The following is a 22,178-nucleotide window of genomic DNA, read 5'->3' as shown; positions in this document are numbered from 1 at the left end:
TCTTAGTGGAGCAATTGTCATTACTATCTTAGAACACAACTAATGGAAACATTCAATATGTTTCTCTTTACTAGGATTTTGTCTTGCCAATAGTAGTGATCCATATTCCTGCAAATACACTCAGTGGGGCAAATTCCTCATTTATCTTCCATTCAGTAAATCCAAATGCACTGAGGTATACTGAGATAATTTTGTTTTATATCACCGTAACAACCTTTACCGTTGGAAGAAATAGTGTTTGATTTAGTATAGAAAGACCTTATTTTGCACTTTTAAGAATAAAACAAAATAGAATAGAATGTATAAAAAGGACAAAAAGGAAGCCCTTGCCCATTTGCTTGCCTTACAATTGTCTTCGGAGATTCTGAGACACACTAAGCCATATGAACCTGTGTAGAATTAGGATAAATTCGGTTTGCAAAATTACTCAACATATACTAGAAGATGTCTTTTTATTTTTTATATATTCTCAGTTATTAGTGCACATGATAGGTCAGAGAGTAACATTATTCCTTCAAGCTGCAGATATAATCAGGTAAAATAATGACTTCATTTTCAGATTCTATAGGAAACCTTCCTAGCATGTAGGTCTAATAATTTTCTGGCACACTAGAACCCTAGGGAATAGATGGACTTTATTGCTTGCCTGTGGCCATTTTACCTGGTAAGGATTATCAAATTTAAAACTTAAACTCCAGTGGTTACTCAGTCACAGCTAAGGCCAACAATGCTTGGCAAATACATGAGAGCAAAACGTAAAAAGTAGCTCTTGTTCTTTGCATTTAAACTCTTGTGGAAGGTAAGAAACCATAAAAAAAACCAAAACCATCCTGATTACAGAGTTTGGAGTTTATACAATTCTCAACAAAAAAACCATGCCTGTAATAAAAAGACCCAGATAGTATCTACAAAAGGAGCCAAGTGATGTGTGAAACAATAAGTATCAGAAGTTGAAAGGATTCTCAAGGAAAGAAGGAAAGTCATTAAGATAAAATTAAAAACAGTGGGAAAAGAATACCCTCAAAAAAATAGATTTAATCATAAGGTTGATTGAGATGTCTGTGAAAGTTGATAATGAGCAGCAGTAAGATTTATAAGTAAATTAGATATAATAAAAAGGTGTTAATTTTTAATAAGATGAGTTCTTATTAGAGACTAAAAAGAAATTCAGACTTTTAAAGTTTTATACTTCATTTATGAAGGCTTCAGAATTTAGTCAGTACCTGAGTCAATTTTATAGGCTTTTTTTTTTTTTTTTTTTTGTGTGTGTGTGATTATAAGGAAGTCTCCTTTCTCTGTAAGGTTGCAAAATAGTCTCAAAAACTAACACACTGCCTATTGCTTTTGGTTAATCACTCATGGCTGCATGAAGACAATTTTGCTTCTAAAAGGTTTAGATATTTATTTCTGTATACTTTATTTAGACAGTAGATGTTTTCATATCTATACAGTACTGCTGTTCTATTGTTGACACAGATCCACAAGGAATCCACTCATCTTGTGTTAGGTCTGTGAATCTGTGAAGACTGGAAATTTAAGCACTCATTGGCTCTCACTGTAGCTCACTGGCAATGTTTCTGTATGACTGTCCTGTCCCAGACAGTGGTTTGCAAGCAACTTCAAAAAAGGTGTATGACCTATTGCTGAGCTGTCATTTCCAATACTATTAATCTACCACCACATCCAGCGCTCACATCAACCAGGTTTGCAAAACTACTCTGAAACCAAAACAGTGGCAAACAAAAATATAGACACTCAATAAAATTTCTACAGATGAAGAAATTAGTGAGTTGAATTTCAGTAATCAGATGTAAGATTTTACCTATTTCCAGCTTTATTTTTTTCCCCCACTAATACTTCAATTCTTACTGCACACAATCTAGTCATTTATCATAGCTCAGATGATGTGATATAAGAAACAGTAACTCTTCCTAATCACTTTGTAGGAACAATACCATGTATGTAATAACAGTGGGGAAAAAGCACCAATGAAACACTATAAATTCCCATTCTGGAAACTGAGGACCTCACCCACACAGCATCTAGTCCCCCTTATGGATCCTTCAACAAACAGGCAAGAAAATATGCAAGAAAAAGAGGAGAAAAACAAAAAAACTAAATCCAAGGAATACAATAAATCTCTGATAAAAAGTTAGATTGTGGTTCACACTCTCAAAACAATATAATATTGTATAATATATAATATTGACTGTACACAGAGGAAAGAAGGAAGAACATAAAGTCTTGGTGGTTGGAATATGATGGTGCTGTGAGTAGCCAAAAGTGAGCACTATCCAGAGAAGCTGTCATAACACAAAATTCATTTCCCTTCCATGTCTCTAAAGCTGGCCAGGCAAACAGCATTTATCAGTATCAGTACTCACAGCAGTGAAGAATGATCCATGAGAAACTATGCCTTTGAATCCTTCTGTAGCTCAGTTTCTCAGCCTGCATAGAAAAGGGTCTGGGTAGAGCGTTCTGGTTTTTTTTCACGTATTGCACTAGTGAACAGAAAAGAAAGAACATTACAATAACATTCTTCAGAGATAAAAAAAAAAAAAAAAAGATTTTACACAATAAGTAATTAATATACATGCTAAATCATATAGAAAAGTAAGATTGCCAATTGGGCTATTACTGCAATATCTGCAGTACTGTTATGAACATGGCTTTGAAGTCATGCCATATGTAACGAGAATATCGACAGATCTCTGCACACAGCCCAATGGTACATCCAGCTTACTCTTCTACAGAGGTAAAAGATTTCAAGTAGTAACAAATCCTAGAAAATTTTTAAGAGAAAAACTGTACACTTTATTATTGATCAGTAAAGGAACTTCACTATTTAAGCTGCATTAAAGAAACAAAAGAATCTTTTCTGCTGATTCTGTTTACAGTATTGTTCTTATCATGTGCATAAGCTATTTTCTCACATTAACATGCTATGCTTGTATTCTAGCACTAAACAATGAAGTCTCCCCAAAAGCAATAGTTAAAGTTACTATTAATAGCAGATTAACACTGATGCACTGTTTTGGTTTGCAAGCTTAGTTATTATAGTGGACTTAAATGATCCTGTTCCTATCTTTCCTTAAAGACTACTAAAACTGTATGCCAGAGTAGATGCAAGGCTGAAGATAAATCATATGTCTTGTAACATGCAGGTCTCGAGTATTTCTGTAAGCATGCAGCCGTGGGTGCATTGGAAACACCACTCAAAATATATACATGGATATAAGAAGCATATTGAACCTCTGTAATGTACCTGCGTCCTGGCCATGGATATATCATATTCTCTGTTAGTTTCTCCTCCAGAGAGTAACCACTGAAACCTATTCTCCTATATACAATGCACAATGAAGAGTCAATAGATTTGGAATTACTTTATTTTTTTATGTTCCTGATTTATCTATATGCTAAGGCGTATACCAGCCTCAGATAGGCTCATTCTTAAAATCAACCAAAGTAAAGCACAAGTGCTTTAAAGCACAACAGTTTTATCTTGAGGTGTAGAAGTAAGGCCGATAAAGACTGTATAGGAAAACCATTTTCATGTTATGCATACAATACAGGAAGATAATCTGTGATATTAAAGCTAAACCATCTGACTGTTATTATGCATGAAGTATAGATGTGCACTAGAAATGTGAAGAGAACAAACACTGAACACCAAAGGTGATCTTTAGTACAGACCTTGAAAATTCTATCACAAAAGAGGACTAGAACACAGAGAAAATCTAAGTAATCCAAAGCAAGCCCATTACATTTTCTCTTGTTCTTCTACAGTAAATATTATTTGTCTCTGCACATTCATCTTATTGATCTTTTAATAATATGCACAGAAACATAATTCCCAGAAGTTCACTCTGTCATTGTGACTAATCATTTTCTCCCTTCTCTAGACTTCACACCTTGAGAAAACAATTGCATCAATGATTCATTCAATTAAACCGCACCACACATGTAAAGATGTACACATCAGTGGTCAGATAAACTTTTAAATAGCAACAATTATATTTAAATAGTAATAAAAACAACAATCGATAAAGAAACTGGAAGTAGAGTATAAATCTGCCTACTTAAAATAATTTCCTGCCACCATATAAAATGCAATGCTAACTTCTTATAATCATTTTTTTCCTAAGATTGCCAATGAAATTTCTACATACTTTTCTTCTTATGAGTCATCATGTTCATATAAATGTAGCTATGAAACTGAATCTACTAACAAGTCCCTCAGCCTCTCACAATACTAAAAGCTGTAGCTTTTTTGGATGTTGTGCTTTCGTAAAAAGTTGAAATAGTTGAAACTTGAAATATGGTGAGCTTCTTTAAGAGTAAACTATATGGGAAGCAATCTGAGAAGCATCTTGTTTCCAGATTATTGGAATAAGCTTAGATTTACTCTTGGACACTTAAAGAATAAGCCAAAGAAAATTCTCAGTAGTTCATAGTTATCTCTGAGGACTTGAACTGTCGCTAGAAGATGAAAAATGGGCAAACAGAATTCCTGTGCTAAAAAGAGAGAAAGAAAGAGAGATAAAGAAAGTAAATAAGGAATTAGAGGACAGGAAACTAATTTTAGTTCCCCCCAAAATTTTGCAATTATTTATCCAACTACATGTATGAAGATAACATAACACAAAATAATCAATGAATTGTAAACACCTCAAAAGTCAAACCAATTAAATTTTCTTCTGCAGGGTGCTAGTGGAGCTTCTATTTTTGAGATACAAGAAATGAACCTTCATAAAATATCCTGACTTTAGGAAAGTTTTAAAACAGCAGACCACTTGACATTATAATAACCATGTTACAAGTACACTGTTCAGGTAAAATAGAGAAAAATCAGGTGCAAAAACTGGTTGAATAACCATATCCTGAAACCAGTTTTTCATAGTGTTTCTATCAAGACAATGAAAGTTTACCTGGCAGAAATTCAGCCAGCTTTGGATTTGTCCAGCATTTTCATTAATAATACTAATGAGGTAGCTGAGTGTGTACTTGTCAATGCAGAGGATGGTGTGAGGTTGGGAACAACTGCAAGTATCTGTTAGAATTACAAATTAACATAGCAAACTGAAGATTCGAGTAAACTGGGGAAAAAATGGATTATGCGTAAAATACAATATATGAAGGGGGGTATTAGCTGCACAAGCACATGATGAGGAAAAATGAGGAGTGACAGCTTAAGTAGTTTCTTTAAGAACAAAACATAGCTTTAGAATGGATCACATGCCAATATGAATGAAAAAAATGCCATAAAAGCCATGTTATTTGGACAAAATCCCATATATATCTAGAAGCAGAACAGCTGAGAAACGTGAATCAGTGCTTCTGCTAGCCCTGCTAAGGTTTCAAAAAAAAGCTCTCAGTCTAGAATGAGCACGACAGCCTAGACAGAAAACCTAGAATACAAATAACTTAAGGTGTAGAAATGACAACATATAATAATCTTAAAAGAACTAGGAACCCTGAAAGTTAAGGGTGGGAGAGAAAGTATCAATCCTAAGCCTTACAACATTTTTCCCTTCCTATTTACTGTTTTTTTGCACTGGAGTTCAATCATAGGTTGTCAACATTTAAGCCTTCTATGCTTAATAATAGAAGGCTTAAAAATATGTTCAGAGCATCCATTTGGTATATGAGAAAAAAGATTGAAGTAAAAAGGAGGAAAACAGAAAGAAAATACAAAATCAGTGGCCAGAGTCACTTCATGCACATGAGAAGCCAACAAACAAAACTCATGAAAATGAGAAATAAGTCAGGTAGGGGACACGTAAGCTATTAAGGACAAAGAGCAAATTCGCAGCTTCACTGAAATAATATAGAGTTTTGCAAACAGCTCGACATTTCTAAGGTGAGGACATATTCTTTAAAAACCCAATTAAACATATAAGCTCACTTTCATTCCTCTCTCTGTTTCTCTTTTTGTGAGCTACTGGTTTCTAAGAAAGGCCTTAAGAATGCTCCAACACTCACAGGACATTTAATTACTAGTCATTCCTTAATGCTTTCATTGGAAGTATTACTATTTACTATGAAAGATATACCACTTTTTAATGAGTCAAAATGGGTCACATATTTATGTTTGTGCACTTAGATGTAGCCAAACTACAATAAAACAAATAGCAATTCAAACTACATTAAAAGCTTTTAAGGCTGCTCTTAGTATTTAAACCAACTTTAAATGTACACAATCTCAAGAACAGATTGAGAATAGATGTCCAAACAAATGTGTCTTTTGTTTCTTTGTGTGGACAGAAACCTAGTAACAACTGAAACTCATAACAAAATTTTCTACTTCTGGTTCAAGAGAAACAAAAAACATATCTAGAAAGAAAAAATAACAATGGGGTTTGATGTTAGGAATGTGATATAAAGGTACTGAAATACCACTGTAGTTCTTAATCATCAGGACTTTTAGAGTCTTCACAGTCCATGAATAACTAACATTTCCACCTACAATCTTTCTGGGGTTTGTATCACATGAACTAAAATACAGTTATGTTTACCAAGGAGAATTTGTCAGTAGAAACTGAGAAACTAATGAAAAAAAAAAAAGGTAGAAAGAGGCGTAAATGACCTTTTACTCCCACTTAGGAAGGCTTAAAGAAAGTTTTTCAGGCTCTGGAAGATTTTTCCTTTAGCTCCATGTTTTCCTGTAGTTTTAATTGAGTTTGTGTGTACACACCACTATTGGTTCACTCTTTATCTGATTCGCTAGGGTTAACTAAAGACTAATATCCTATTAAAAAATAGTCTGTCATTACTCTGTGCCCACATATCGATACTCAAGAGTAGCAGAAGGCATTTGGCTTTTTGCTTGGTCATTTAAAGTCTTAGAGAAATAGATATAATTTTAAACTACATTATTCTTTATTTTAATGTGGGTTTCCAAGTTTTTATTTAGAATGTATCAGAAATTGAATAACTTATTCACACTAAAGATCATTACAGGATTTATTTATACATAATAAAATTGAGATTTCTTGTTTTAGTTTGAGAAGTGTAACACAGAAAAAGATGGAAAATGTTATATATTATACAAATCCCTAATCCTAAAAGAAAAATGTAACAAATACCAAAGAATAACATGGGAAGAGGGTCCCCATTATTTGGATAGCTTTGCATTTCCAATCTTTTTCTCTTTTTAATTTTACTTTTTAAAATTATATCCATGTAACACTGACTTAGAACATTCAGGCTAACATTATGTTCACAAAGAAAAGTAGAATTTTTTAATGGTCTCTTTCCCTTTAATTACTAGATAGATAATTATAATTCTAGTTTTAAATCTCTGCATGTAATAACCGTCCTTTCAATCTCAATAGAAATGAGCAAGGGAAGCTTATAGAGACCTGAACATATAGGGTCTTATAAATCATTAATCAATTTCTAGATTAGGTTCCTTTGACATAGGCAGATCTATATACAATATACACTTTAATGAAAGAAACAAAAGGATGTTATGACAGTAGAACATCTATTTTCCATGTTATAAACAATCTAAATTGGGCAAAAAATTTATCCCAAATGTTTTGCTAAGGATTCTGCTAGAAGGATTAACAAAATCAAAAAACAGTATCTTGCAGAAATTAGAGAACCAAAATCCATACTTGTTTTTCAGCTAAGTAGGTACTCAGCTGAAGAGATATTGGTGAAGCCATAAAAGGTTCTTGTCTTAACTTATTCTGCATTTGAGTTTTGTTGTCATTTCTCTCGATCAGAGGTACTGAATGCTTTCCTGGGACAATCCCACCACAACTCTTCAGCAGGTTAGAAACTGACAGACGTGCCAAAAAGCTGTCTTCCATAGGAAAACCTTTTCTTCCCAGAACATCAAATGCTTCTACTTGGGCAATAGGTAAAAAAAAAAACAAGCCATAAATCGGGCAGAAAATACTGAAAGCACCTCCATCTGAAAGCATAAGAATTGGACATTCATTGGAAAGTAAATAGATGCATGAAAATCCGATTCACTCTTATTATCTTTAAGAACTGTTGTGGGCGTATAGCATTTTTAAAATCAGAACAGCCTCACTTTCCACAACTCATGCATAGGCTCATGCTTCATCAGGTTCTGATCTTCAGGATTGGAATGATAACTGGTCAGTCTGTGAAATAGTGTGCAGAAAGGGTTCAGTATATTACTCAGCTCCCCTGTCGAGTAAATTTAAATCCCAGCTATAACTCATTTGGATCTCTCATTTGCAATCAGTTCTAATGAAGAACAAAGACAGACAATTCTGTGCCCTGGAACTGTGTTATTCTGAAAATACAGTGAACATCTAGGCCATGTTCTATCTCCTTGGGCAGAAAGATTTTATTTTACTTGAGGCTGGAAATTTCATTTTCTTTAACAATTTACACCTCCTTAGTAAGTTATTTGGAAAATTGACTAGCTGAGCATAAGGGAAATGGGATTTCATGCACCTCCAAAAATATAACAGCCTGAAAAGAGCATTTTTCTAAGGAAACAATGGAAGCCACATGAAAGTCAAGCAAGATTGCTTTATTAAGCAATCCAAACTATCTCTGTGCAATAGCTCATCACTGTTTCAGGTGCTATATTTTTACTTCATCATTCTAGCCTTCTTTTTTACCATTTGAGACAAGTGTAAGAATTATTTCCTTGGTGAGCAATATTATACATAGACTTAAACACTACTAACATTTTATAATTGCAGTCTGGAAAGACAAGGTACTGATTCCATGAGTAATGCAACAGAAAATCCTTTATAAGTGCCCCTGGCTGAAATTCACTATATCCCTGGAAGCATCCAATTCAAAGAAAAGTAGATATAACATATAAGCATGTCTAAATGACAATACTTTACATATTATTGCATTAACATAGTATCACATATTATTAAATACATCAGTTACATCAATTATCACAAGCTGATCAGGCCCACAAAAGTCACAGGTAGTTTGTCAATGGGTTTTCTTAACAGTACAGACATGTGCCCCCAAACCAATGAAAGCATCATAATATTAGTTTGCTGTCGTTTTTGTGTTTTTGTTTTTGTTTTTTTTTTTTAATCCTAATGTCCTGTTACATTTTCAGTCTGTTCAATAACAAGATAAGCAGAGGAAACTAAGAAAGCAGACTGAATCTCTAACTTCTGAACATAGTGAATCAGTGAACAGAAATCACAGGAAATTGCATTTATTTTTCCTTATGAGCCATTATTTCTCATGCCTAAGCTATTTGCTGGAAGTACAAGACTAACATGTGTATCTGTCAACAAAATGGGTCACCTCTATACTCTTCCATATTTTCTTTAGTTGAAATCAATAAAGAAGAAATCAGAAACATCAGACACTGGAGGGCAGAAATGATGAAGTGCATAACATTGCTCCCTGCTGCCTATATCCCTAGACAATGGCTGGTTCACAACTATTTTATCTGTTTTTGGCTTCTGCCTGTTTATGCATCCTGTCGCTCTTCTAACAATTTTGCATGCTAGGACTTCTACATGTTTGCCATGAGGTAATGAACAATAATGCTTAGATTATTAATCCTTTGCATTACATTAATATGCAAAATTCATAGCTTCAGATTACACCTCCCTTGACATTTCACACACAAATTATACTGCAAGGAATAAAATGCTGTAAGCAAAGCAGCGTTAATACTACTTTGCCTAATGTTTGTTATTTTCATTGACAGGTAAAAGAAGGATGAATTATAATTTATTCACTGAAATAAATATTTCAAGTATTTTATATTTTCATAATCATTTATGAGACAATCCTCTATGGCCAACAGTGAAAACCAAAGTTGGTCTTTGAGCATCAATACCATTCCACATACAAGGAAGTGAAATATCAGTAGTAATGCAAAGTAAATAAAGCAGTAGTAAAATCACAAAACCAGTCAAGACGACAAATTTTCCCCCTGCCAGAATACATCTCCTGAATATGTTTTGAGTACAAGGTCACTAACTCCAGATCTAACCTTAAAGTATTATTCACTAGCATTGATGTCACTAGAGATGGTTAACATGGTAACTGATTGAGACACCTAGTAAGGCACAGAGATAAAATTCAAATTATGAGGTGAAGAAAACAGAATATTTATGGGGGCTGTTCAAAACAAACAAACAAACAAACAAAAAAACCCAAAGCAAAACAAACAAACAAACAAAAAAACCCAGAAAACTGCATACATAAATATCTTTCATTAAAATGAGGACAATGGAATACGTAGAGAGTATTTCCCAGTTACAATTTTGTTCTATTTTTACCACAGGAGAAAACCTCAAGAAAGTAACAGGATAATGAAGTCTGCCTATTATACATATGTCTGCATATCATATGCAAATTTTATATATCTTAGGGCTTGGGATCGCAATCTCAAGGTGGGACCTAGTTTTCAAAGTAGTCAAAATATCAGAGGGGTTTAAATACACACATCTTGTTTAGAATCATCTCAATGCATGCTGATAACATGAGGAAAAAAGGACAGTGTATGAAGTGTGCAGTCTAGCACATACAGAGCTGTGAGGGACTGTGACTTGCTGTGAAGAACTTACAACACCTGCTCGTATTTTCAAATAGCAGTCAGTAGAGGCAATAGATACATATACAGGATCATAACTCAAGGCAGGACAAGATGTCAAAAATATATTTGGAATACATACAGTTATATTTTATTTCAAGGGAGGCATAGCATATTCGACACATTTCTGACAAAATCAAAGCACAGCAAAATGACCACGCATTCTTGCTGTTGTAGTAAGTTAAGCAACCATCCGACACAATTAGCTTTATGTAACTATGTAAATAGCAAGAAAAACTTCTTAAGAGCAGGAAACCACAAAAGTTGTTGCAATGCCAGCAATGTTAAAAAGATAAGAACAAAAGCAGAAGGTGTCACAATGACAATTAAGCACATTCAACTGTGGCTCAGCTATACAGGACCAATGTATAGATTTCTAGACGTTTCTCTTTGTGACTGGGAAAAAAAAAAAAAAAAAAAAAACTGAAAAAAAAAATCTCAAAAGTACATGAAAAAACATTGTTTTTAATAATCTAGTTTTACTATGAAAGCAAGGTACTGGCACAACTACTTTGGGAGTGATAATCACTCACACATTGTCCAGCTTTTCATCCCCAGATCAAAGACTTCCTTTGTTGTTTGACAGAGATAGATTTTAGAATATTCTACGCAATGCACACGAAGCTTAGAACACCCTGGTGAAGTCCAATAGTATCAGAGGAAGATTTTTGACAACTACTTTAAGGAATGTCTGCTACTTGCTGATAGGCATTAAAGCAATGAAATAAGTGGTGGCAAATTAGTCATTTCATTGTTTAAGACTAGCCCAAGACACACTGGTTTGAATTATTTTCCTAGCAAGGTAGATGATGCTAGATAAAACAAGATTTATTACTTAACTTGGTTTCCCAGTAATTGCTGTATCTACTCAGCGCATAGATATGATGGAGCATGAAAGGGTGCCACTGGGCTACATCATACACGCACTTATACATGCCCTTGCTATGTGAAGCACTGGGCTCTGATAGAGCCCAGATAAACAGCCAGAGCTTTAGATTTGAACTCTTAGTTCTGGTTTGTTTCTTTTGTTTTCATTTAACTCCATGGAAAAAACAGTATTCTCATTAAACTTTCATTATTGAGTTAGCTTTACCAGAAATTATGCTCCAATAAATAATAAAAATAAACACCCAACCGTGAAACGAAAATGAATGGCAATAGTAGGGTTATATTTTGAAGTGATCTCACAAAGTTTCAGAAAACAGCAGAGTATTTCAAAGATAGTACAAAAGATAAAATCTTCCTGCAGAGTTGGACTGATGCCTTTTTCATGCTTAAACTCTTTAGAATGTGGATGTAAATGCTATAAAAAAAAATTCAAATCTTTCTTACTCAATGTCTGTCATAACTGAAAATATTCACACCAATTTTGGAAATCTTTTCAAGTTTTGTAGCAACTTCTATCCATAAAGATAAACAATTTATTTAACATCTTTTCTGGTAGAACTCAACACCAATTTCCAGGGGAGCAAAATAGAATTAAGTGCTTCCGAACCACAAAGGGGTAGACCCTGAGGGCCAAGGGTAGACTTTCAAAAGTACGGAATACATTTAAAACAGTGATCAGTCTAGAGAGATTTTTCAGCACTGATAAACGTAATTCCCAGTTGCCCAAATGTCCTTCAAAACACTTCCAGGGGTCCAGAACTAAATATTTTCAGGGCTTTAGTAACTCAGTCTCAAAGCTGAAAAAGAGAAATATGCCAAAACAAACAAACAAACAAACAAACAAAACACATTAGAAACATGTTGAAGCACACTTTCATTTGACAAGAAAAGTGGTTAAAAAATCCCATAAAGATACAGATATCAAGAATTAATCATAACCGTTATGCATTGCTATGGTCCAGTAACTGTCATCCCCTAATTTCAACAAAATCACAATGCTCTTTCAACCTTTGTTGTGTGCTATGGAAACACGACAGCAACTTTAAATCTTGTTGACAGTGCCTTCCGTAGCTATCAGTGGGCAGACAGCTGCAGTTCAAGCAGTTCTTCACACAAAAACACTTCCTAACTCCTACCTTGAGCTCCACACTCTTCAACATGCTCTGGGACACAGTTCAATGCTGAGTCAAAGATGTCACATCTTTACAAGTAATTAAAAAACTAATAGTTATGACAAAGAAGCAGTGAACAAAGATTAATTAGAGCAAGAAAATCAACTGGAATTTGCAGCAGGGCAGGATACTTTTTCAGGTAGCTTCAGAGGTAATTATCTTAAACTTGTAAAATCACAAATGTAAGCAAAAGTTATCTTCGACAATATACTCAGATTATCACAATAATTAGGAATATGTTAGACAAATAAGAACTTGCATATGCATTATAAATAAATATCTGCACAGGGATTATTACCTGAAAATCCTATCAGCAAATAAACTGGAATTTGGCCATGCTTTCCATTGTCATTACTAGAGAGATTCATTTGAAAAGTCTGGGAAAAAAAAAAAAAAAGTAGTAATAAATGCTACAAAGATTCATTAGTCAGCCTGTGACTTAATTTTAATTGTTCTTAATATATTACATTTTTTCACTGAGTACAAGCTTTTATTATTTCCTACATCATGCCTACTCCGTTTAATAGAATGCTGTTGATTCAGATCATTCGAAATAACAGTATGCACAATAATGGGTATGAACTGCAGGACTAGAAGGACTTGTAGATCCCAAAATACATGGAACTTTCTGTGCATGCAGAACACTATTAAGGGATTAAATCTTTTATAAAAATCTTTGACTGTGTTTTATAATGGTTCGTACAACACATTCCTTTTCTGAGTTTTCTTTCCATATGCTTTTTTTCTTTTCCTTTTTTTTTTTTTTAATATATATATTTTAATACTTATTCAAGTGAATAGCAAGAAAGATCAAGTTGAAGATGCACTGAGTCTGTTTTTCTTTTAATATATAAAGTCTGCTGCATTTTAACATTCATCCATCCCCATAGAACAATTTTAAACACCCAAAGCATAAATGCCTACAGGCTTCTATTCTAGAGAATTTCCATTGAAAAAATGGCATATTTCAAATTATATTCCAATCCTATGGAGAGAATCCGTGTATTGTAACTGCAGGCTGGCATTACTTTCTGGATTTTCTTGAACTAAAAAAAGAAAGCATTAGCAATTTGATTAGTAGAATCTGATTGCTTTCCCTGAATATTACAGTATGTTAAATGAGAAGCTACATAAAACAAATAAATGAACCAGGTGCATGTCAGATTCTGATTTGGAAGACTGCCAACTGATCAACCCCACCAAGGTTTTATTATCTAACCAGAAACACATTTTGTAGATGCTTAGAATTTTCCCTCAAGAATAACTTCTGCCAACACCGGCAATAGCTCAATGAAAAAAATGCTTTAACTACTGAAGATTCAGGTAAATACTCTGTAGAAAACATTGTGCCCAACAGACTCTTACTCCTCTGTATATGCATATGGAGGCATATTCAAGTTATTATGCATGTCTCTTCCAGTGTCAATCAAAAGCCACAAAAATGACAGCCATCAAAAAGAGGGACAGAGGTTTTGCATAATCTCTGTGATAAACATTAAAACAATGATTGAACAGATCCTACGTTGAGTAATTAAAGGGCATATTTTCCAACTAATATCTTCCTTTGGACTCCAGTAAAAAGCTGGAGGAGATGGCTGGAATATTAGGCAATATTTTCTAGTTGGCTTTTCTTCACCTTTCAACAAACTACTAAATGGTTTGCAATGGAAAAGCATGACCATAACATCTCAAATTTATGCCCAGTGAGCATCATTTGCAAGAATGTCAGACAAAGTGACCTGCCACACACTCATTCTGTGACAAGAATGTTAACACTTTCAATTGTGATTTTAACACCATCTCTAATAATTGTAAAGCATGTATTGTAATACTGACTAGGTCTACACTTGTGCTGAATTTCAGCTCATGGGCAGTGTTGTGGCTTCCTATTCCTTTTACAGGAAGCAACTGCTAACTCAGATTGCTCAAGAATTTGCTGCCCTTAACAGTAACTGTGGATTTACAGGAGTATATTTTTTTCAGCACCAACGTTGCTGCTTTCAAGAGTGTTTAAATCAGTTGAAATGCTAATGTACTTCTTCCACTCTGCATTATAAAACATTTCAACATATTTATTGCTCTTCACCCAACTCATAGTTGGCACTTGTAGCGCATAATAGTAGCCTTCTCTGTGAAACAAGATTCTATGAATACTGATAGAACATTTTCTTTACATAGTTTTTTAAATATATTAAGGGGAGAATTCTCAAAAGTGTATCTCCAGGAAGAGGAGATCTACTACCCATACCTGGGCAACATACTCCAGTGCTTCACTCCCTTATAGTAAGAAACTTTTTTCTTCTATTCTATCTGAATCTTCTCTCTTTTAGTTTGAAACCATTTCCCCTAGTTTTATCACAACAGACACAGTTAGAGTCTGTCCCCTTCTTTCTTACAGGCCCTTTAAGTACTGTAAAGCCTCTATCAGTTCTCCCCAGAGCCTTCTCTTCCCCAGCTGAACAGCCACAGGTCTCTCAGTCTATCTTTGCAGAACTGTTCCATCCCTTGGATCATTTTTGTGGCCCTCCTCAGGACATGCTCTAACAAGTCCGTGTCTCTCCAATACTGAGGACTTAACATCTGGACACAGTACTCCAGGTGAGGTCTCACCAGTGCAGAACAGAGGGGCAGGATCACCTCACTCACCCTGCTGGCAATGCTTCTTTTGCTGCAGCCCAGGACATGATTGGCTTTCTGGGCTGCAAGGGCACATCGCTGGCTCACATCCAGCTTGCCATCCACCAGTACCTTTAAGACCTTTTTGGCAAGGCTGTGCTCTATTCTTTTATCCCCCAGCTTGTATTGATTGTGGAGGCTGCTGTGACCCAGATGCAAGACATTGCACATGACCTTGTTGAACCTCATAAGAAACACCTGAGCTCACCCCTCAGGTCTTTCTGGATGGCATCTCATCTCTCAGGCATGTTGACTGCACCACAAATCTCGTTATCATGCTCATGGAGAATGCACTTGATCCCACTATCAATGTCATTAAGACATGAAAGAGTATTGGTCCAAATACAGAACAGACTCTTTAGAGACACCACTTGTCACTTATCTCCATTTGGACATCGATTCATCAACTGCTACTCTCTCTGTACAATCTAGTACCCAGTTCCTCATCCATAGTACAGTCCACCAAAGTACATATATGGCAGAAGCCTAAACTACATTATCCTTCATCAAGGAACCTGTACTTTTGCAAACTATACATCAAATTTGATTGTTCAATCCCTGTGTTTTTGTCTTGTTCTTGTTTATGAAGACAGCCTAAATGTTTTTTGAAAAGGAACCCCATACATTTCCAGAGAGATTAAAAATGTTTAGTCTTAAGCAGTTTGTTATTGTATGATTAAAACTTGCAGAAAATAACTGAAAATCTACTTGGAAGTGACTTCAAGGAGTCCTCTACCCTCAGAATCTACCACAATGAAGGATTACAAATATGTTACTCATTTTTGAAAGATGATTGAACATCTTGCTCATAAAAGCCCCTACTGATGGAAATTTTGCTGAATTCTATGCAACTTATACTAGACAGTATCTCCTACTGTCCAGACTTTCGAGAAGTTTTTATTTATGCTTTATCTAAATCTCACTTTCTGGAATATAAGAACCACTGTCCTTGGGATGGAAGAGAAGTTATTTGCCTTTTCTTCATAGTTTTCTTATAATCTTTAAAGACCTACAGTATCTCAAGTTCTCTCTTCTCTATTCTTAACACTAACAATAACCTTCAATTTATTTTTTTCACAACATACATTTTTGGGACTTTGGATTCTTCCTTCTGAGTATCACTTGATTCTATGCATGTCCCTACATTTCTTGAAGTGTATGTCCAAAAGGAAAAGGACTCCAACAGAGGTTTTACTAACGCAAAGTAGAGCAGAAAGATTACTTCCTATTTCTGATTACACTGCTTCTTTCATATCTGAATGAAGATACCTGTTTCCACAATGGCAGAATATTACTGATACACATTCTATTTATGACTCACAAAGGGGGATTTGTAAACCTCCAGAGTTTTGATAACAATACGGCCATCTAACAAGTCATTCTCCCTTATACATGAATTTTCTCCCTTAAGAGTAATACTTTGAATTGTCCTTAATCATCTGTAGCTTTTCTTATAAAACCCTTTATTCAATTTTTCAAGCATGCTGTGAACTGTAATTCTGTCCTACAAAGTTCTTGGAACACCCTCCCAGCCTGACACTGTCTAGAAATTCAGTATGCAATTTTCCATGTCTTCAAAGCCATAAATAAAAATATTGAGCAATTAAAATACCTGTGCAATGCTAATTTTTATACATATTTTTTCCCCCCACAGACAGAATATAATTGAAAGGAAAAATTATGTTCAAATTTAGATTAGAAGATACTGCATACATTCAGTAAGAATAACTTATTTTCAGAGCAATAAGAAAAATTATAAGACAAGTTTATCCTAAACTCTAAATTTATATGTGTTTTGCTGTTTTCTTATTAGTACAATTACTATGCAAAAAGAAATCTGAAGATATGGCAAATCAGTTACTACTGTGTTTGCAACTGCCATCACAGTGTGCTATGTAACATATAATTCAGACTCAGTTTACCCACCTCAAAATAAGTAACTTCTATTATGCACCATATTTCTTCATCTAATTTCTCTCATATAAACTGCCTTAGACACAGGGCTAATCCCAAATCCCACCTATACTAATAGATTAGGGAATTATAAAGCTAACTCCTATATACAGAATGATCTAATTCTTCCTCTATGTAATTAACCAGTTGAATCCATTATTGAGATAGATACAAATTATTCAAGAGTTTTAAAAAGTCATCAACATGCTACTCTGATTAAAATTCTTAATAAGCAACATTTTGAAGACTTGGAAATTAAGACAGAATTCTATCTGTATATGATAGTAATTCTTAAACATGAAAATCTTGCTTTGAGGAGCTCTTCAGAGATAATATTCTGAATAGGCCCACAATCTTCCTGACAGCATATGGAATGAAATTAAATATTATAACGTAAGACCCACTGTGCTGGGTCAGAACAAAGCTCTATATAGCCTGTATCCTTTCTCTGACGGTAGCCAAAAGCTAGATTATCCAAACAGGAAAGTATGTAGTGATATTTTGCTCAAACTTTCTTATTTTTTAGCAATACAGTTCTCAGGGAGGTCTTGAAGCAGAGGTTTTGCTTCCATAACCCTCAATGGATTCTTTTTCCCCCCATGAATTTGACTAGTCATCTCTTTCTATAACTTCACTCTAAAGTGATAAAAAGCATTCTCCTTTAAGTATTTATTCAGCTCGACATTCCACTTTTATCTCAAGTTGAACCATTTCCCATATCCTTTGGAGCCCAATAGGTGTCAGTTACAAGAATGGAAAGATGGAAAGACAAAAAAACAGTAAATGAAACTTGTTCCCATATAATATTTCTTTCTTCAGTTTTCCTCTACTTCCATCTAGCAAAAGAAAAGACACTTCCTTAAAAATCTGGCGATCAAAGTTTCAAAGAGTGTTAGAAGACAGAATCCATGTTTTAGAGCAGGCATACCTTCACTGCTTAGACCAAGCCCTTTTTTGAGTATGCATATATGGGCCAGCTGCGTCATCTTCTCTACCAAGATCTGATTGTTTACTCTGTAAGAAAGAACACATCACTTTTGTATAAAACTGCTATTAGCAATGGAAAAATGAGCATTCTGCTCTATTATCTTGCTCCATGGGACTGGTCTTTGCCAATTTCCACGTTCTCCTGATGTTCTCAACTGAAACTTCATCAATGACAGGAAAACATCTATTTAACAGAATCTTCTCAGAAGTTTTCTCTTGGTTTTGAGAACACCAGTTTCACATTTCTGCACAGATGGTCCCCCCAGCCCACTATGCCACAGATCTACCAGCAGTCTGTGTAAGGGCAACAGTCACCATAATAGATGCAAGGAACACTGCTGTACCAAAGACATCCCTGAGAAGGAATACTTGCTTGTGAGCTTGCTTATTTACATGAGGTTTACTCTGGAATGAGGGAAGAAATTGTATAGTTTCCTCACTTCTAAAGAACTAAATTAATGAGCTGTTACAGAGACAATGTCCTGGGGTGTCCCTCTGAAAACTGTCCTAGAAAATCTATCCCAGCAGCCTGAACTGCTGAAGCAGCAGAATGACTCAAACAGCTGCTGCTTCTTTGTCGCGTTTTTTGCAGACTGTCTTGCTAATATAACAAACGCAGGCAACATTCATTGCTTTAATTTTAAAGCTACTGCCTACAATACTCTTTCCACAGGGAGGCTGTTCTTTAACACCTCTACATAAAAGGTACTTGTCCTGCATCAGCTCACGCCTCTACGCAGATTAAAAAAAGTATTTCTCAGCTGAACATCTTGCTCTTTAGATCTAGCAAAATGCCTTCTTTCACAATGAAATTTTTATTTATTTATTTATTTTTAAAGAGGATACACAAATTACACTTTCATAAAAGAAAGAAAGGATAAACTCATTGTAGCAAGAGTATAAGGTGAGCCTCATCTGGGGTCCACTTCCTAGCAAAAGACTTTGAAATACATGCCTTGCATTTTTCTTATTACAAATTCATGCCTCTGTGGCTCTAACCAGGTTCAGATCACTGAACACAACACACAGACAGGTCTCCTCCAAAAGAACCAGACAGCACTCTTGCTGTTCAAGAGTTCCTCATGCATGCAAGTACCATATTTGCATACTGGTGGTTTGCCAGTGTTTTCTTTCTTTTTTTAATTTTTTCATCAAACAAAAGATAAGATGAGGAAAGAGACAGAAAGAACTCGTGGGGAAACTAGGAAATGCCTGTGACAAACAATAGCCTGTGTTTCCATGTTACAATCTTCATACGACTTCAGGCTGTGACCACATCTGAGAACAACATTCCTCATTCTTGAAAGAAAGCATAGGGAAATAAAAACTCGACTACACGTTACAGTTACTTTAAAATGATTTAAAAAGCTTTACACTACATCAGGACAAAGTTGATAAGAGGTTTTTTGAAATCAGATTTTTCAAACTATTGGGTAAAAAATCCTACTGAGAGCTAATTTCATTTGGCTGAAGAAATATAGAGGTTGGAACTTTTAGAACAGAATATTTATGTTTTTTCCAATTTCAGTGACACAGAATACATTTTGCATTTTGATTTCGATAAAAACACAGAAACGCTGTTTTTCTAGGACACTGCCCCACTGATACCTCAATGAATGAGGAAGAAAGAGAGGACTGCAAGAAGCAACTCCACATTTAATTTTAATATGAAGAGAAGGTACTTAGGTTCTGCTCAGTTTGTTTAAAGTAACTCTTTTGAGTCACGACAAAGACTAGGAAATCTCACATTTTAAAGTAGTTCAAAGAAAAGGAATCATTAAACATATATAAATATATACATATAAATAATTTTACCTGTATGCAGAAATATTTCAGAAAATAAAATAATAATAAAAAAAAATCCCCTGCGTGTGTAATACAGTGAATTGACCCAAAGAGCCTCGAGAACATTTACAGCAAGTGCAGCTCCATCCTGGCCTAGAATGCTATCATACTCCATGCTCCACAAAGATCTGATGTCCATAATGACTTAAATTACAGGTTTGATAGTCTAAATTATGAAATAAATTTGCTCCAAAAGTAATGCCTCCTATTTATTTCCATGGAAGCTACAATGGATACAAAGAGAAAAATAACACTATTTTAGAGAGTAAATTCTAGGAGACCAAACACTAATTTCCAGTATAGTTACTACCATCAGCTATGCATTTTCAGCAGTGATGAACAACAGTCTGCACGTTGAACTTGTAACAACCTGCACCAGCGGAGGTGACCCACTGTCAGTTTTTGGTCTCCAGAAACGTTCAGCAGGCATTAATGAATGTCAGTGGGTGCTATTTTTTCTGCATGGAAGAACTCAGTGGCACACTCTTGTTTCCTACGCACTTCCATGTCAGATGCCATTTTGTCAGACTGCCCCTCTGCTCTCATCTGTCACACAGCAACAACATGTAACGGAATATTGGTGGGAGGGTTCAACCTCTACTGTCATACCACTACCTGCCTCTGATGTCGTGGGCCAACATAATAAAATACTTGCCGGGCAGCACTTGTTTATTATGATGAAATGCAGTTGATGCCACAAGAGTTGCACTCATTTGCTTAAAGTAACCCTTTAAATGCAAATTATACCACATCTTTTCTTGACTTTACAACTGATTAAAGAAGAAAATTACTTACTTACCTGAAATAGCAAAGCACTCACCAGGATATCTAAACTAGAGGATATCTGTATCACATGCCATTGCATATTATGCATTCTAAAAGAATATATAAAAACCCTAATTATACAGGCACTGTGACACTGTTAGTGAGTAACATCTGTGCTCTCACACAAATTTGACTGCTTTTAAATGCTTAAGGCAATGAAAGAGAACAGTAAGGGTGACTGCAAACCATATGATGTACCACTGTGCACTATCCCATTATAAGACTTATAACCAGATTCTCCAGCTAGTCCCATATACCACAGATGTGCTTGCCAGCTGCAGCTGCAATAGCGGATCCCACAGTAGTGAGTATGGAATCATGTGCCACTGCAATTAGAGTAGCAGACACTTTGGATATGAAGTGTGTAGCGAAACAGCAATCACGTGCCTTTGATATGACTTCTGACAGGCCAAGCTAAGCAAAAATAATTTAAAATTACCAACTTTCCTGAAATCTGAAGAATCCAGGATTCAGCTCTACCAAAACTTATTACACATTTGGCTTAAGGACACAAACTTAATAAATATGCCTTATGCCTTAATAAATAATCAAAGGGATAAGCAGCAAAATAAAAAACTTTAAGTGAAATAATTTCTAATTACATATTATGAAAGTACAGTAATGGCATGTCAAAAAAATCTTTTCATAGACATTTTTCTTCAGTATTCTAGCTAATAGTTTCCTTACTATGGCTCTAAGTCAGGATGTTAATTTGTTAACATATAACTCTATAATGACTTACTGGCTCTTGTATTTAGTCTATATTTCAGATTTCAAACTTTTTTTTATTTTTAAACATAACTTTCTCTGGGATAGAATTTGCTGACCAGTCAAAACAATTTTCTCCCTTCTTCATCCTCCTCTTCACAGAACACCACCAGAGTTTAGGACAAGCTGGAACAAAGTTTCCATGTGGCTCTGAGGGGAAATTAAATCAAGCCAGCCATGATTCACATCGTAAGTCATGGAGTGCAAACAGAGTTGAGAAATTGGTCTGGATTTGAGATGCCAAACTAGAATTATACACAGCCTCCTTCTGCCCTCCCACCATTTACTTCTCTCCATCCCTCTAAAACACAAGAAAGCATAATTTGCATTTTTTCATTTGTTCCATGAGGTCTGTGTTACACTTTATCATGTGGAACATTAGACTGTGTTTGACACCAATTCTGTGCTGAAAGGATACCTCTAACTGAATGAAAAATAGAGTTGTCTCTGAGAAGAAGAGCAAAAGTCACAGACGTCTGCTTCTCCTCTGCTCATTT

General features: G+C 35.0%; 1 long non-coding RNA gene across 3 annotated transcripts in view; it reads right to left on the bottom strand.

Moving 5' to 3' along the window:
• The window catches only part of LOC149916824 (uncharacterized), a 510,270-nt gene that overhangs the window by 117,874 nt on the left and 370,218 nt on the right, over positions 1-22,178 (bottom strand). For all 3 annotated transcript variants that reach the window (XR_016469166.1, XR_016469165.1, XR_016469167.1), the window contains 3 exons: positions 18,185-18,270; positions 12,926-13,004; positions 2,385-2,501 (listed from right to left, as the gene is read on the bottom strand). This is a non-coding gene — a long non-coding RNA (uncharacterized LOC149916824). The remainder of the gene's footprint in view (positions 1-2,384; positions 2,502-12,925; positions 13,005-18,184; positions 18,271-22,178) is intronic.

This window comes from Phasianus colchicus, chromosome 9, assembly GCF_987193195.1.
Source record: "Phasianus colchicus chromosome 9, bPhaCol1.hap1.1, whole genome shotgun sequence".
Taxonomy (NCBI): domain Eukaryota; kingdom Metazoa; phylum Chordata; class Aves; order Galliformes; family Phasianidae; genus Phasianus; species Phasianus colchicus.
Note: the sequence above shows the minus strand (reverse complement) of the source record. Positions and strands in the feature narration are given on the sequence as shown.